We start from the raw sequence: 17,457 nt of genomic DNA, 5'->3' as shown, positions 1-17,457 counted from the left end.
CACAGTGTTTCCTAAACTATTTTGACCACTGAACTTTCGTCTTGCTTACTTTCATTTGGGGAGTACCCCTCAGGATTAGGTTAACGGGGAACACACGCTGGGAAACATTGTACTAAGCTTTCAAGAAAAGATTATGGTGTTTGTATCAGTTGGGAACAGGAATCATAAATTTTAGCAGGATTTCCATCTGTATAGGACATACTTGGCCATACACCAAAGCTTCGTGCTCGTGCCTTGTACAGTGTAGAGTTGTCACTGCGAGTCAGTGAGCAGCCAGGGAGTGTATTTCTGCCTGTCTCCCCACCCCACCTTTGCTGTTTGGTGCAGCCACATATTAATAATTAAACTAATCATTAATTAATAAGTAAATTAATAATTAAGCCAAAGGAAGGTTATGTTCACCAGTGTGAGGCCCCCAGTAACAATCCTTTGTGTTCCTTACTCCTCTGCTGCCTGAATGTTGACATTCAGGGCGACCTTGTAGCCTCGCATTGAAGATGGCAGAGCCTCCACTGGATTGAACTCCTGAATGACTGTGTATAGCAGAGGGCTCCCCTGCGCGCGCACACACACACACACACACACACACACGCACACTACCACCACCACCACCTCCGTTTGACATACAACTGTGCTGGATTATTATGTGAGTATGAATTAAACTTCTACCATCTTAAGCCCTAAAATGGCTAAAGCAAAATGAGGTTGGTGTTTTAAATGGTAACTTGTAGTTAGAACTATGTTTTGGGTAGGGCAAGGGCCACAGCTGCCCTAGGCCCCATGGTGATACTGCACCTTACATTTCTATTTTGAAACATCATTCAAATTCAAATTTCAAATTTCTGTCTTGAATAAAGATAACCCAAGGGGTCTTATAAAAGATGCGAACAAGGCGAGTCCTTTCAAGTGTGATTATCTTAGGAGCCTGCACCAACTGTGTTGCCCAAGGTGCCTCATCCTTTAGAAAGACCTTGACTTTAGTTATCTGGAAAACCCATCACATTCTCTGGAAGTGTCAGATAAATTAAGTTTTTGGTAGATATGCCTATTAAATTTGTAGTTATGCAAACTCCTTGATCTCTGGAAATCTTGTTTTAGCAACACTTGATTCAGCAAATATTTATTGAGCACCTGCTATGTGTCCAGAGCAGCAATCATCAAACACCCGATATGACAAGAGACTTGAAAGCCACATCCGTAGGCTAAGCTGGGAAACAGGCTACATTCATCTTTAGTTCTACCCGTAAAGCATATACCTTTGTCCTGCCACACGGCTGTCCCTCTACCACCTCCCAACTTCAATGACCTGTAGTACAAATGTGTAGCTTCTCAAAACTGTGCCCAGTGCTCCAGATCAGTGGGTCTCCAAGTGTGGTCCCAAGCCAGCAGCATCAACATCACCTAGGAAGTTGTCAGCAATGCAGGTTCTCAGGCCTGCCTCTTTACCAGATGCCAGGCCCTCTGCATGGGGTAGCTGAGTTGGAGCATGATGTGTCCCCACAGGGAGCCGATGGGCTGGTGGGACCGTCTCCAGGCTGTGCCTGCTCACCAGCTGAGACACACTTTTTCTACAAGAGCCACTGATGGCCTAAGAACCAGAACCAAGATGATAATAATTTTAATAATAATAAAAAAACTATTTAGCATTCATTAAGAGTTTTCTGTGTGCTGAACCGTCTGCTAAATGCACTTAGGTACTCAATTAAATTCTTACAACAAACTTCGCATACCGTCCCTATTTTATAAAAGAGAAAACTGCGAAGTAGAGAGAACCACAACTTGGAATCCTCAAGCCTCCTTTTTGACATGGTATCCAGTGTGGGTAGTTTCGGCTCTCACAGGTAAATAGGGTAGTATATGAAAATATCAGCAGAGTGAACCTTAAAGCAAGCTTTTCAAACCCGCATCCTGGGGGACAGTAGCCCAGCCTCTCTCCTTACTTTTGCAGGGTTTCAAGTTACATATAATGCACACAGAGGCTCACATACCCTATGTCTAAATATTTTAAAGTTATAAAGCAAACTAGCAAACTGTTAAATAAAGCATCATCCTACGCTAACAAATATACTTTCATAATGACTTGGAAGGCCAGGTTCAAATTTAGGTTTCTTAAAGGTTTCACAGCCTTCTGTATTGGAACTTGGTGGTGGGGGTGAAATTGTTCCCAGCCATTACTTTTCTCATTCTATCCTTGGTTCCAGACAGCACCAAGAAAGGCATATGTGCTCATGTGTGGAAACACATCCGAGTTCTGTCTCCAGACCCCTGCAAACAGCTGGCCTTTGGCCACCTCTGGGCTTGGGTATAAGGGGCATCCACTCTTTAGATGACAAGCCAGAAGAGAAATTTAAGTGGGCCTAAAGCATGATGCATAAAGGGGCACCATGATTCTGGGTGGGAACATCCCCATGGTCCTGTGGGAAGGGGCAGAGCCAGAGGAGGGCCATAATGGACCCTCTAAAGCATCGATCCCAGGGCAGGGGTCTTTCCTGCTTTATCTAAGGACAGTTCTGCCCACATTCTCCCTCAGATGCTCTGAGAAAAAAGGATGCCTATTCAAATAAGTTTAAGAAACACTGGATATCTCATAGCCCTCTTGGAAACTTATAGTAAACATTAGCACAGTATCTTAGTCAGCTCAGGCTGCCATAAAAAAATACATAGACTGGGTGACTTAAACAACAGACATTTATTTCTCACAGGCCTGGAGGCTGAGAAGTTCAAGATCAAGGTGCTTCCCTGGTGAGAACTCTCTTCCTGGCTTTTAGATGGCTGCCATCTCACTGTGCTTTCAATGGCAGAGAGAGTGTGAGAGCTCTGGTCTCTCTTCCTCTTTTTTTTAAAATTTTATTTTATTTATCTTTGGGTGTGATTACATGTGATAAATTAATATATTCATATAATTTTTTTTACTTCAAAATATTAAGGGGTTACAAATGTTTGTGGTTACACAGGTAGCTTTTGTAATGCTTGAGTCACAGCTGTAAATGTGCCCATCACCCAAATAGTGTTCATTGTGCCCATTAGGTAGGTTTTCGTCCCTCCTCTCCTCCCCCTCCCCCTGCTTGATTTCCACGGTGTTTTACTTCCCTCTGTACACATATGTGCTCATCAGTCTCTTCCTCTTCTTATAAGGACACTAAACCTGTCATGGCCCCCACCCTCACAACCTCATCTAAACCTGATCACCTCCCAAAGGCCCCACACCCAGATACCATCATACAGAGGTAAGAACTTCAACATAGGAATTTTGAAGGGACACAAACATTTAGTCCATAACACACAGTAAAGAATCTGAGAAGGTCTGATGCAAAGACATTGGTATGACTTTAACTCAGTATTATCTACACATATTTATTTATGAAAAAAATCTTTTGCAGTTTGGTAGATCTTTCAAGGAAAATACTAGTATTTGTGCTAAACCACTAGGACATTAGATCAGTCACCACCTTTGGCTCTATCCTCTTCGCCACAGTCTATTCCACCCATATGGCACCTCACTTCATTCAGTCTATGGCCTCATATCTGCATGTGATAAACACCTTCAACAAACCCTAAATCTAGATATCCTTGTTATTCTCTGACCTGTCCTCCTAAAAGTTGTCCTAACAATTTGCACAATTCCTGGAGTACCAGTCAAGCATATTTTATTCACATTTACCAAAGTAATAACTGCCATGTCACCCCCAACAACCAAGCAGGGGATGCTGTGACCGATTTCTAAATGCAATCAATAAGCAAGTGGCTAAGACTCCATAGAATAGACTCAAAATAAGTCTCTGGGTTTACTGTTCTTCTCCCCTTAGACTCCTACTTTGCCTTTCTTTCAATTTAGAGATATGTACAGCCTCATATGTAGATTATAAATGAAAAATTCAGGAAGGCAGAATTGAATATCAGATAAAAGCTGTTTTCCTGTAACCTAAAACAAATTCTTCATTTTTTTTTCCCCTTTCTCCCACATAGCATTTATAAAATCCAGAAGAGGAATAAGAGGGGAAGTATTGCATAAAAGCCCAGAGAAGGGTTTCATGTTGAAGAACAATCATAGTGCATACTTATGTTTACTAGGAAAAACATAAAGGATTCCCAGCAGGCTAATCCTAAAAGTTAGTCACTATTAATTTCAGTTGAAGCCATCCCCACAGCTGCTCTTATTCCTCTGCTGAAAGCTCCCAAGGGTTTCAGCTATGCTGTTGCTGTGGCGACTGCTGCAACCACTTGCTCATTTCAGCTAAAAAACATATTCAGGTTGTCAGCGTGTGCCACCAGCTGATTTTGGCTCAGAACATTAAGGTCACTGACATTGCCTTCTCAAAGCATGTTATCAATCGAACATGCTGCAGTAAGAGAAAGTGCAGACAGAGTTGTTGTCTAGGCCAGGAGCCAGTCAGGGTCTCAGGGGATGACAGCGTCCTCGGTCATCTCATTTAGAGTGTAATCCTCAATTTTATGGCCAAAAGGTCAGTTCTGTCGTTATACCTAGAGACAGTTGTTGGGCTCTATGGTGCCGAGTAACATTAATCAAATTCACAAAAGAATAATATATGAACTAGACTATTTATTATTTTTCATTGAAAATATAATCAAGAGTACTGGAATTCCCATGTGCACTGATCAGTAAATTCTCTGTGCAATACCTGTGAAACCAAATTCAAATGGGATGGTTGGCCTATGATCCCAGCAGTTTGGGAGGCCAAGGCAGGAGGATCACTTGAGGGCAGGCGTTCTCTAAAAAAAAATTTAAAAACTAGCCAGGCATGGTTGTGTGCACCATAGTCCCAGCTACTTGGGAGGCTGAAGTAGGAGGATCGGTTGAGCCTGGAAGTTCAAGGCTGCAGTGAGCTATGATCATGCCACTGCAATCCAGCCTGGGTGACAGAGTAAGACCCTGTCTCTAAAAAAAATCAAAAGCAAAGAATGGAGGGGAAGGTTGTTTAGTTTTCTAGGAACAAAAGGCAGAGTAATAAATGAGACCATTTATTCTGTGGCTGTTATCATGAAACCCAACAACTCCACTTCAACCATTTTCTAAGTTTTTTTGCAACCACCTTCCTTTAGACAAGCCAAAACCAACTAACTCAGCTACATTCTTAGGCAGACTAATATGGCCATACTCCTCTGAGTTTATAGCTTCGAAGCTTTAATTTAGCTTTAGGTATTCCTCAAATTTTTCCCACTTATAAATCATTGCTTAGGATATGTTAGTTCTATGGATGGCTGGTGTCAGATTGACTTTTCCTAATGTTCCCTTTTGTTCAATTTTGGGGAAGCCTATATCAAATATAGAAAACAGTTTGATGTTTCAAATATTAGAAGGAAAAACAGGAAGACATTAAGAAAAAAGACTTAGTACCAGTTTGATATTGGACCCCATGAGAGATTTTATTTTTAATAGTTATTATCATAGCCTAATATGTCCTAAAAGATGAAAGACAGTCACCATTGTGGTCAGCAGGATTCTAAGATGGTCCCCAAGGTTCCCACCCTCTGGTGTAGAGGCTCTCTCTAATCTCCACCCCTGAAGTACAAACAGGACCAGTGAATATGATGAGATATCATTCCCACGATTAGATTCCTAATTAGTTGACTCTGAGTTAATTAAAGGGAAAATTATCCCTGATGCACTTACCTAATCCAGTGATCCCTTAAAAGAAAATGAAACAGCAGAGAGATGCTCTACTCCTGGCCCAGAAGAAAGCAAACAGCCTTGCTGTGAACTGCAACAGAGAGGCCAAGACACAAACCATCATTGCAACATTCGTACCTCCTCCTATTTCCTCTGTGTCCCTTCTTTCAAAGAACCTATGCTCTGTATGACACAAGAAAAATAAAAAGATTCTCATATGTCATTGGAAAGGGAACACTGAATATATGGTTATTCTGAAAACATTTTTAAAAATGCTCTACTTTATCATATTTTCTTCCAAAAACTGCTAGATGCAGAGAAAGTTCAGGTCTTGCTATAGGGTTGTGTCTTTATCAATAAGGCTAGTTAAGACAGCATTCCATAAAGGATTGCTATCTGGTATGATCCCTCTGGATAAGTAAGACGTGTACAGAGACAAGTGATTTGTCTGAAGGCAGACAGAGTATTGGTTGATAATGACTAAAGCCACATTCAGAAACCAGAATAAGATACATTTCACTCTAACTATTTATATGTGTCTGTCTATGAATAACAAAGACTAGGGAAGAGATTCTGATACTGCTCTCCAGTTCCCCGAGGGCTTGACTGGTTTTGGTCCAGACTGGATTCCTCCTGTTCCAACCCTAGAGATTCCCTGGGTGTCTTGCTCATGCCATCTTGTCTTGTGCCACACGTGCTGGCTGGAATGCCCACTTTATTTCAGAGATCATGATGCTAACTTTTTAGTCTTTGCTCATGCAGTTGGCCAAGATACCATCTTTAAGTGCCAAATCTTTGTCAATTGCTTTCTGGGGGTCTTAGTTTCTTATCAGTATGCTTTACAAAACGCTAGCTGCCTTTGTCCTTGTGTAGTAAAAATGAAAAACCACTTCTGTCTCCCTAAGGACATTGAGGTAGCATAATCATCTCCAAAGGAAGACAAAGTCCTACTTTTCTTCTCCCTTCCATATACAGAGACTCATGAGAGAGGAAACCACTCGAAAGTCTTTGATCCTATGAAAGTAAAGACTGCAATGGTGCTTGGAGTAGCAGGACAGATGAGTTTAGCTGAGCAGCTTAATGAGTTATTTCTCCCAGCTCTCTGATATGGAGCCCAGAGCTGAGTTTTAGGCTAGAGGCAAGAAAGAACCAAATTTCTTAAAATAATACAGGTGAGAGGAAGTAGCATTTTAGTAACAAGAAGAGAGCTCAGTAAGATGGTGAAAAAGAGGCCTATGGAGGACAGAGCCAGTAAGAAATTTGCTTTAGGAGGAATGGCCAAAGGATTTCTAAAATCAGGATTAATCAAGAAGTATATAGGAGGGAACAAATACTTTATCGGGTTATGTGAATCAAGTAGGAAAAAGGGAACAAATACATGTGCTTGGAAAATAGGCCTTTTTGTGCCTATTAGACCCCAATCTTCACTGTAGAAATTGTCCTATATTTTAGGAAATGTGAGCTATTGAGAAGAAACTTGAAAATGCAGTGCTGAGGTCATTTAATGTATTTCACCTGGAAACTTTCACCAAAATCTGAGTTTTTTTTAAAAGGGGGGGTAAGCATGAGTTACCCATTGACTATGATGATACTAAATACTTATTCTCTTATCATGCCAATATTTAAATGGTGGTTAATTCATTCAACCAATAAATACATACAGAACATTCAAAAAATAAATAAATAAAATCAGGATTAATCAACATGAGTTTTACGTTATTTGCTGTGATGTAACCCCCCTCCACTGCCTTGGATTGGGGGACTCTGAAGGGTGAAGGAGTCTGGCAGTTCCCAATATGGCATAATGCTCAGAGTAGGAGACAGAAAACACACAGAGGGTAATAGGAAGAGCAGTGAAGAAGATTTCAGTCAAGGCAGAAATTTTGATTCAGAGATGACTTGAAATGTAAACCCTTAGGAATCATGGGCAATAATTCAAGGCTGCTGAGACACCCACCATAAGTAGGATAGGAGCTTGAACCATTTTAATTTGAAAATTATAATGGAACAGATGGGCCACTAATGCCGGAGGACTTAGGAACCCCCAGATCGTTGGTATCTGCTCAAGCAGATGGACCCACTTGTGTGATGTTGCAGCTCTCGCCCCACTCCCTAATCTCAGCACCTGTGGCTGCACTTCCCCTGCAGGAGCAACACTTGCAGTGGCAAGAGGCGGGCCTTTCAAACTTCTTTTAGTGGGAAGAACCACTTTTCTTGCTGAGAATGCCAGCTGAAAACTAAAACTTGGTGCAAGACCAAGGATGCCATGTCATTCCCTGTACATCCCCAGACATGGCCCTGACCACAGAAGACCAGGAGCAGCTCTCGTGTTCAGAATCCATCATTCACTTGCTGCAAACCCAATCAATCATCATCCAATTTGGACATCATCAGTTGGATGAGAAGAAGCCCCTCTGAGGGCAGTGGAGAGGAGGGCCCATTACCTCTGGCCTGAAAGCCCCTGCAACACAATTTAAAACTCTCCCCACACTCTCATCTCAGGTAATGGATGATGCCAATGTGAACCTATTGCTCCCATTAGTGGGGCAAGCTCTAGAATAACACCACCAAACATTGCCCTTCTCTTCATGCCTGTCTTAATACCCCATACAATGTCAAACTCCTTTCCTATAAGACTCCTAGGGTTGTATTTGTGGAGCAGTGATTCTGAACGATCCTGTACTTAAAAAAAAAAGATACAGATACAGATAATAAAATAATAGAACCTCTCTCTGAATGCACCAAGCAGACTAGACAGTAAACTTCATGAGGGCAGAGACCTTAGGAGTGTCTGGTTTGCCATTGTCTCTGAGGACCTAGCACAGTGCCTGGCAAAGAGTCAGGCCCACAATGACTCCATCGCTTTACCAATCCTAAATGTCAGGCTTCATTTGCGTGGGCTGATCTCCAGTCTCCTGGCTGTCTCTGTCTCCCCGAAGATGCCCAGGACAAGAGACTACACAGCCGCCCTAGGCCACTGAGTCATCTTCCTATCAGGAAATTGTTTCTGCCTTAGCTAAATAGGTAGGCAATTTTCTTCCCATTTCAGACAGAAAACCCAAGTTTAAAAAAGATTCAGTGAATAGCTCAAGGTTATATGCAAACTCTGGCCCAGTTAGGAATAGAACCCAAGTGGTTCCTATTATTCAATCCTATGGTTACTTTTGCAGAGGAACCCATCTTTGTAATTTACAGATATTGGTCCCAAATTGCTCACTGAAAATTCTACCTAAATATTGAAGGTAAAACAGCTTTATGTATCCAATAGAGAGAGTATATATAAAAAGAAATTTTTCCCACATGAGGAATGAATCACTGTAAAGAACATTTGTTCAGTTGTTTCATTATAAAATAAGAGCATTCCTCCCGGCTGCCACAAAATCCAAATGCTCCATTTTGTTACTAAACAATCCTTTTAACATCAAGCCAAAAATAAGTCACAATGTTAATGCAAACATCTTGCAAGCCAAAAAAAAGGACTTGTGCCAAATTTATCAGAGTTAGAAGGAAATTGTGTCAGACCTATCTGTCTGTGAGAAACTTTCTATTAGATCACTAGTCAATAGGATACCAGCATCTGCTGATGCCTATTCAAAGACATGAGTAATAACAGACAGCTTTAGAAAATACATTTTTCTTCCATAGTTAGCAATGCATGACTCACTAGAACTCTCCAGACACTATGCTGCATGAATGACTCAAAATTCTACCAAGGACAGAGCACAATCAGTTCTCTCTTCCTGCGCCAGGATTTCTCATTCCAATTATCACTGATTTGTTAGCTTACTCCAAAGACAGAAAATCTTGGTCCGTTCTCCTTCCTCTTTCAAAAACAGTGGTACATGTTTTAATATAAAGGTAACTATTGGAGTACTGCATAAAATAGAGATTAAACATTATGGTGAACACTGAAAGCAATCTTCAACTGGCCCAACTTTCACCATTTGGGAGACTGGGTTGGGCAATGACCCTGGTTAATTTTCTTCTGGAATATTGACCAATGAGTAGAGGTTGTTGCAATGTAAGAAATATTGTATCATGTCAAACCAAGAACCTGCCCATCCAAATCTTCAGGAGCCAATGGTAGTATCAAGCATATTTTGAGAAATAGTTGAGTAATTACAGAGGCTTTGTTTCCATCAAATAACTGTTCTCCTCAATAATTACAATAGCCTCCCAGTGAAGGTCCAACCTAAGCTCTTTCCTTTCCATTCCATTCCTGGTGTTCCATCTCCAGATTAATTTTCCTGAAGAATTGTCCTGATTATGACATTAGCTTAGCATGGTGACAAAGAGCATAGGTCTTGGAATTAGACCACCTGGCTTCAAATCCAGGACCCATCAATTAAGTTTTTAACCTGTCCATGCCTCAGTTTTCTCATCTATGACATGGAATTTGTTAGATGCTTGTATAACTTTTTTTTTAACTCTGTGTTAAAAATGAGTATGTATGGCTGGGCACCTGTAATCCTAGCACTCTGGGAAGCCAAGGCGAGAGGATTGCTTGAGGTCAGAAGTTCGAGACCAGCCTGAGCAAGAGTAAGACCCCATCTCTATAAAAAATAAAAAAAATTAGCTAGGTGTGATGGCATGCCTGTAGTCCCAGCTACCTGGGGGGCTAAGGCAGGAGGATCACCTAAGCCAAGGAGTTTGAGGTTGCAGTGAGCTATGATGATGCCACTGCACTCTAGCTGGGGCAACAGAGCAAGATTCTGTCTCCAAAAAAAAAAAAAAAAAAAAGAGTATGTAAGAAAATGGAGCATTCATGCTTAAGAGCACAGGCTCTGGAGTGAGACCTGGAATTTAAGTCATGGTTCTGCCATTATATTAAGTGAAGTATCCCAAGAATGGAAAAACAAGCATCACATGTACTCACCAGAAAATTGGTTTCCCTGATCATCACCTAAATGCACATTTGGGAATGATACCAATCAGATATCAGACTGAGGTGGGGGGTTGGGGGAGGGGATGGGTATATGCCTACATGATGAGTGCGTTGCGCACCGTCTGGGGAATGGTCACACTTGAAGGTGCTGACTCGGGGAGGGCGGGGTGCGAGGAGGGGATGGGTGTACCTACATGATGAGTGCAGTGCGCTCTGTCTGGGGAATGGACACGCCTGGAGCTCTGACTTGGGGGGATAGGCGGTACATGGGCAACATATGTAACCTGAACTTTTGTACCCCCATAATAAGCTGAAATTAAAAAAAAAAAATCGTGGTTCTGCCATTTAAATGTCTGTGAGACTATACCAGTTATCTAATCCTATGTAACAAATCACCCCAACACTTTCTGGCTTATGACAGCAATAATTGTTTTTTATCTTCCACTGTTTCTGTAGTTCAAAAAGTTGGGAGCAGCTTGGCTAGATGGTCCTGGGCACAAAGTCTCTCATGAGGTTGTAGTCAGATATTGGTGGGAGCTGCAATTAACTGAAGGCTAGAGGGGGGCTGGAAGGTCTACCTTCAGGGCAGCTCACTCACATGGCAAGTTGGTGCAGGCTATTGGCAGGGAGATTCATTTCCTTTCCACATGGGCTTCTCCACAGGCTGCATGAGTGTTCTGCTGACACAGCAGCTGTTTTACCCCAGAGTGAGTGATCCAAGAGAGCAAGGAAGAAGCTAAGATGCTTTTATGACCTTATTCGGAAGTTACATAATATCACTTCTACCATATTCTGCTGGTCATGCTGGCCACCCCCAATTCATTGTGAGAAGGGAGTACTCAAGAGCACTAATGCCAGGAGGTAAAGATCATTGGAAAACATCTCCCACAAAGACCCTGGACAAGGTTTTTTTTAACTTTTTTAAACTTTAGTCTCCTTATTTGCCAAATACAGACAATACCAATATATTATTTTATAGGATTGTTGTAAGAATTGACAAGATGATACATGTAAAGTACTTGGTTCATAGTAAGTGCTCAAAATATATTACTAATTATTATAATCCAGTAGTAGTCAAACTATTCCAGGGGCTGCCATGAGGAAGAAGGTGTTGTTTCTGGGGAACAGACAAAATTATAACCCCCCCCCCACACACACACACCTTCCGCCTCGTTCTCACCTCTTCCAGTTGAGTTCATTTTATCTCATATCTGTTAGAGTTCCTCGTAAGATTTTCATTTAAAGAAAGGATTATTCAGCTTTTTAAAAAATTAAACCACTGTTGTTGGTCATTATTTCAAGCAGTAAGAATTTTCGAATAAATACGTGTGTCTATCTATATAATTTCCATATAGATAGCATTGCCTAGCTAATAGAGAAATAGTGTGGCTGGAAAGCAGAGAATATCAGATTGCATGAGATCACCTAGTCCAGTGTTAAAAACCTTCAGGCTATTAAACCACTCATTTTCCACAGCAGTCAGATGGAAGCCCTGACATTTGAGATTGCTCGGTGAATGCATTAAGTAAACTCCTGCACATCCCAAAGGTTTATTCATTCACCATGGTGTTTATTCAAGCATCTATTTTGTGCATGCACTGAGCTAACTGCTGGGTATACAGTAGTGAACAAGATGGATAGAGCCCACCTTCCATCGAGCTTATATTTTTATAAAGGAAAAGACACAGAATAAACAAATGAGCACTCCCTGAGTCATTTCAGGGAGTGATATATGCTCTAAGAGCAATAAAACACAGTGATATGGTAACATACCTGAGGAGCAGTTAACTAGGGTAGTCAAGGGAGTCTATGAGGATATGGTATTGGGGCTGCGTTGTGACTGATGAGAAGGAAGAAGCCATGGAAATGAGAGAGGAATTCATAGATACATAGTAACGTTGCGCCTTGGGAAGACTAGGCCCTCAGGAAACCTCATTCCAATAGAAGTCTCACTATTTATTAAAGTCTCTGAAATTTAGTTTGAAAGATATTCAGAATAGACCGGTTTCCCTTTAATTATCCATCTTCATGAAGACATTTGGCTAAAGTTGCTGGCCACAGACAAAATTTCTGGCCAAAAAATTGATGGAATTGCTAATAGATGGTGTGGCTGAGACCAATGCCTCTAAATTAAAAACCAGGTCTGAATCTGGGCCACTCTGAAAATATCCTAGCATATCTAGGAGATCAAGTAAAGCCTATAAGAACGGAAGTTGGTACACTGAGGACCAAAAACAGGTAATGTATACATACTTGTCTACTTTCCTTAAGACTTTTCAATCCTTATTTTCACCACCAACGAATACACTTAGAAAGGAGAGGAAGGAGTATTGAGAGAGAGAAATAAAGGGAACCCAAGAGTCTTAAGGAGGAAAGAAGAGGGTTACAAAGTAAAATTAAATTATGTTAGAGTTGGAAGAGACCTTAGAGATAGTCTTGTCCAACCCTCTCATGTGATACATGAGCAAACCAAGGCTCAAAGAAATTAAGCAACTTCCAAAAAAGTATATAGTCAATGGCTGCAAGCAGCCTCCTCACGCACCAAATCAGGGGATGGGTTGGTGGGGATGTTCTCTTCCCATATAGCCTGGACTTCATGTAGAGTGAACAAGGACCTCTCCATCCTGAATTCAGGCAATGTTCCAGCCCCAGTTCCCCCTTCCAACAGGTAAGATGGCCTAATCTATGAGAAACTCCTTCTGGAACCTCTTGTCCCTGGAATTACAATAATGATAGCTTTCTTTTACAAAGCACCATTATTATATTATTTTAAATCAATCCTTCATCTCTCACCCATTTCTTTCTATCTCCTTCCTTATTTCTTTCCTTCCTTCCTTCCTTCCTCCTTCATTCCTTTTTTCCACAAATATCTATTGAGTGCTTGAGGATATACCAATAAGAAAGATGGATGCAGTCCCTGTTTTAAGAAGCTAGAGTACAGGAGGAAAATAAGCAATTAAGTCTTCGCAATACAGTTGGACAAGTGCTATGCTGGGGAAGTACTGGGCATTATGTAACTGCCTAACCTGGTCCAGGGGAGGGTAGGAATGAGGGAACGTTCCCAAAGGCAATGGCATTTAAACAGAAGACAGAAAAGGATGGCATGTGGCCGGAGCATTCTAGGCAATGAGAACCACCCTTTCAAAGGCCAAGTTAAAAGCAAGTCCATGGCCCATTTCAAGGACTAAAAAGAGCTTAATGAAGCTGAAGTATAAGATATTAATACAAGAGGGCAAGTGGCAGGATATGAGAGGTCTAGACAGACAGATATCAGTGGAGTGGACTGTATGGTGACAGTGGGGATGGAGAGAAACAGAGGGATCGTTAGGGGACATTGATAGAATATGGTGATGAACTGAAAACAGGATATAGTCAGGGATGCCACCCCGGTATATGGGATTGGCTTCTGGTGTGCAGGATTGGCTGGATGGGGGGCCCATTCACCAATCTAGGAAACCAGCAGGAAGAGCAATGTTTTGGCTTGTTAGGGCTGGGGGTGGAGATGAGTATGGTTTTGGCCAAATTGACTTTCAATTGCCTATGAAACACCCACGTAGAGAGTGTCCAGGAAGCAATTGGACATAAGGGTAGGAAGCTTAGGAAAGAGATCTAGGCAGAAATAGATTCATGAGTCATCAGTGTACAGCTGAAGATAGGTCCGATCACAATACCACCTACATTTAGATGATGAATCTGATACAGAAATGTGAAGTAACTTGCCCAGGGCCATACTAGTAGGTGCAGAACAGGGATTTAGACCTTCATCTTCCTGACTCCCACACCTGTGCCCTTTCCATGGGGACTTGCAGCTTTAACTATGTGCTCTGATGAGGAGTGGTAGGAAGGTGCTGTAGCAAAACCATGCTCTTTTAATTTTGATTGCATATTTCTAGTTAGAATATATAGAGAAATATAAATATGTCTTATGTGGGTGGCCATATACATTTTATAGCTTGTGCAGCCACCAAACTGCCTGCTGACAAGCAACCAGCCACTCACCCTTGTCCTTCAGATACAATTCCAACAAGAAATCCTTGTTAAACTGAAAGAAATCTAGTAACATTTTCTAGATCTTCCCTTCTTGGTCCTGTAATCTACCCCAAACAGTGCAAGGCGCCTGCCAGGTATGCCCTTCTTTTATAGGTACCTGGAGCCCCCTGACTGTTCCCTGTGCTACCCAAGGAGTCTGTGTGGAAGCAAGCAGCGGACATCAGTGTGTTCATTGCACCAGTACTGGGAGCCCAACCAGTCATTTGTGTAGCAACTTCTGAGTTTGCTGAGCAAGTAGATTAAATGCTTTTAAAATAACTCTAAACTGAATACCAAACAATGACCAGAAAAGCCCTAAGAGTGAATTAATCATTTCAGCTGCATTATTTTATGGTCTTTAGGACACAACAGAAAACAATGAAAGATCTGTAGCTTATCAATTAAAACTCTGGGAGTACCACCAGGAACTTCCCAGGCACATGGTGGTTGGCCCACTTCTTTGTTCAACAAGCATTTCCTGAGCACTTTCTGTGATACTAGCTCCTCTACCCCTGTAGTTCTTTCTGGTCCTATCATTCTGTTTCTCCACCTCAAGCCTAAGGAGCTTTTCCCCAGATCTCTCAATGTTAAGACTTGAAGGGTGAGAAATTTAGCACTGTTAGCCCCTTTGTTTCTCCTATGACTCTCAGCCACCTGCTTTCCCTAACATTACATTCCTCTTGCTCATTTCCTGCCTTTCTGATGGTTTCTTCTCAGCCTCTGTCATTGACAGCCCTTCTTCATTGTGCCCTCTGCGTAGGACAGCTTCTTGCTTTGGATCTATAATATTTTTCTGAAATCCTTACACTTAATTCCTTGATGATCTCATCAACTCTGCCCTTACCCCAACTCAGGTTTAACTATTTAGAGATGACTTCCAAATCCACATCCCCAGTCCCGAACTTTAGTCATATATTTTTAAATGCCTGATAAATATTTCTTCTTAGAAGTCCTACCAGCCCCTTTAAAATGCTTAAAAACCTGGCTTCTTTATTCTGATAATAGGCCACCACCCCCCTACCCATCCAGGCTGGAAACCCTGGAGCCATGGCTCCATTCATTTTGATTTTCTTAACCTCCTGAGCCCACTATCTAGAGAGTGAAGACTAAACTCCTTAGATGATGTTCACAGCTCCACACAATCTGGTCCCAACCTACCTTTCTCGCCTTATCACTCACATTTCTCTCTTCCCACCTACCTAATCCTTTCACCCTGCTCTTCCACTTCTGTTGTACCCTGGATTATATTACTCCTGTCTCTTTCATTTCTATATCTTGTCCCTCATCTTAAAGGCTATTTCTCATCACAACCTTTAACTGTTAGGATAGAGCCCATTCTCAGACCCATCTCAAGTACCATATTCCCAGAATGTGGTAAGTTTGCTGCAGCATGCGGCCACCTGTGAGAGAGGAGCTGTCTTTGATGTCCAGATGCTCTCTCTCTCACTCCACATCTTAATGCACTACCTATCCTGGAAGGTCTACTTTCATAATACCTCTTGAGTCCATTCAATTTCCTTTATTGCCATTGTAACACTTTTGTCCAAGTTACCACCATTTTTCACCTGGACTCCTAACACAGCTTTCTAGCTGACCTCCTGGGTCCTCTCCTGCCCATCTCCAGTGTGTGCCTCACAGCACCTGTAGAGTGACTTTTCGGAACATGGATCCACTCAGGCCTCCCCTTCAGGGCCTTTCCATGATGCCCAACTACACAGCTCTTGGTGCTCTCAATTCCCCTGCATCTCCAGCCTCTCCGACTTTTTTTCAGTGAGCACCATCCCCATTCCTGCTATGGAGCCCTTACACCTTCTGTTCTCTTTGCCTAAAATTCTCTTCCCCTTCCATCCTCCTCTCTTAGCCTTCAGAACACATCTCAAATGTCCCTCCTCCTGCAAAGTGTGTCCTGCCTATCTTCCTCCAGCTGTCAGTGGTATTGTGTGTGGACTTTCCCTCTGTGGAACTTCTCCCAGTTCATTACAGATGCTTCTCAATTTATGATGGGGTTTTGTCCCAATAAACCCATTGTAACTTCAAAATGTGGTAAGTTGAAAAAAATGGATTTAATACATCTAACCTACTGAATATCATAGCTTAGCCTGGCCTACCTTAAATGTGCTCAGAACAGGTTAAACTACAGTTGGGCAAAATCATCTAACACAAAGTCTATTTTATAATAAAGTGCTGAATACCTCATGTAATGTGTTGAATACTATACTGAAAGCGAAAAACAGAATGGTTGTATGGATACTCAAAGTACAGTTTCTACTGAATGCCTGTCACTTTTTCACCATCATAAAGTCGAAAAATTGTAAGTGGAACCATCATAAATCAGGGACTGTATATATTTTACTATATATTTCTATTTTTTTATGCATGTCTGTCTCCTCCACTAGATTAAATGTTCCTTGAAGAAATGGGCCACATCTGGTTTGTTCGCCATTTTATCTAAGTTTTATCCTAAGTTTCCAACAATATCCTGACATAGTAAAAGATACTGTATAGACATTTGTTCATTGAGTGAGTGAATTGTTACTCTCTACCCTCATATTTCCTAATTATTAATAAAAGGGAATCCCTACTTTATACCTATTTCCCTCTGGTAATATTGACTATGGTTTTCTGAAAATAAAAGTAAGAATTTTTAATCCACTTTGGTTCACAGGTCGTGTGTGTATAACAACAGCCATAATTTCATGCTCCAGCTTTTCCTTTTTTAAAAAATTATTAATGGGCAAAGAAAACTGGCAAAGAGAGGGAAAATACAGGTGGGTGGTGTGAATGAGGTTAAGGGAGGTACATGTTTTGACTCCACAGTGGATAAAAGTCATTTATATGTCTTTCCTTCATCCCACACAACACTAGGTTTCAGAAATTGGAACCAAACTAGGCACTAACAAATGTGATGTTCACA

This window comes from Eulemur rufifrons, chromosome 4, assembly GCF_041146395.1.
Source record: "Eulemur rufifrons isolate Redbay chromosome 4, OSU_ERuf_1, whole genome shotgun sequence".
NCBI classification, from domain to species: Eukaryota; Metazoa; Chordata; class Mammalia; order Primates; family Lemuridae; genus Eulemur; species Eulemur rufifrons.
This window is presented reverse-complemented; position numbering follows the sequence as displayed.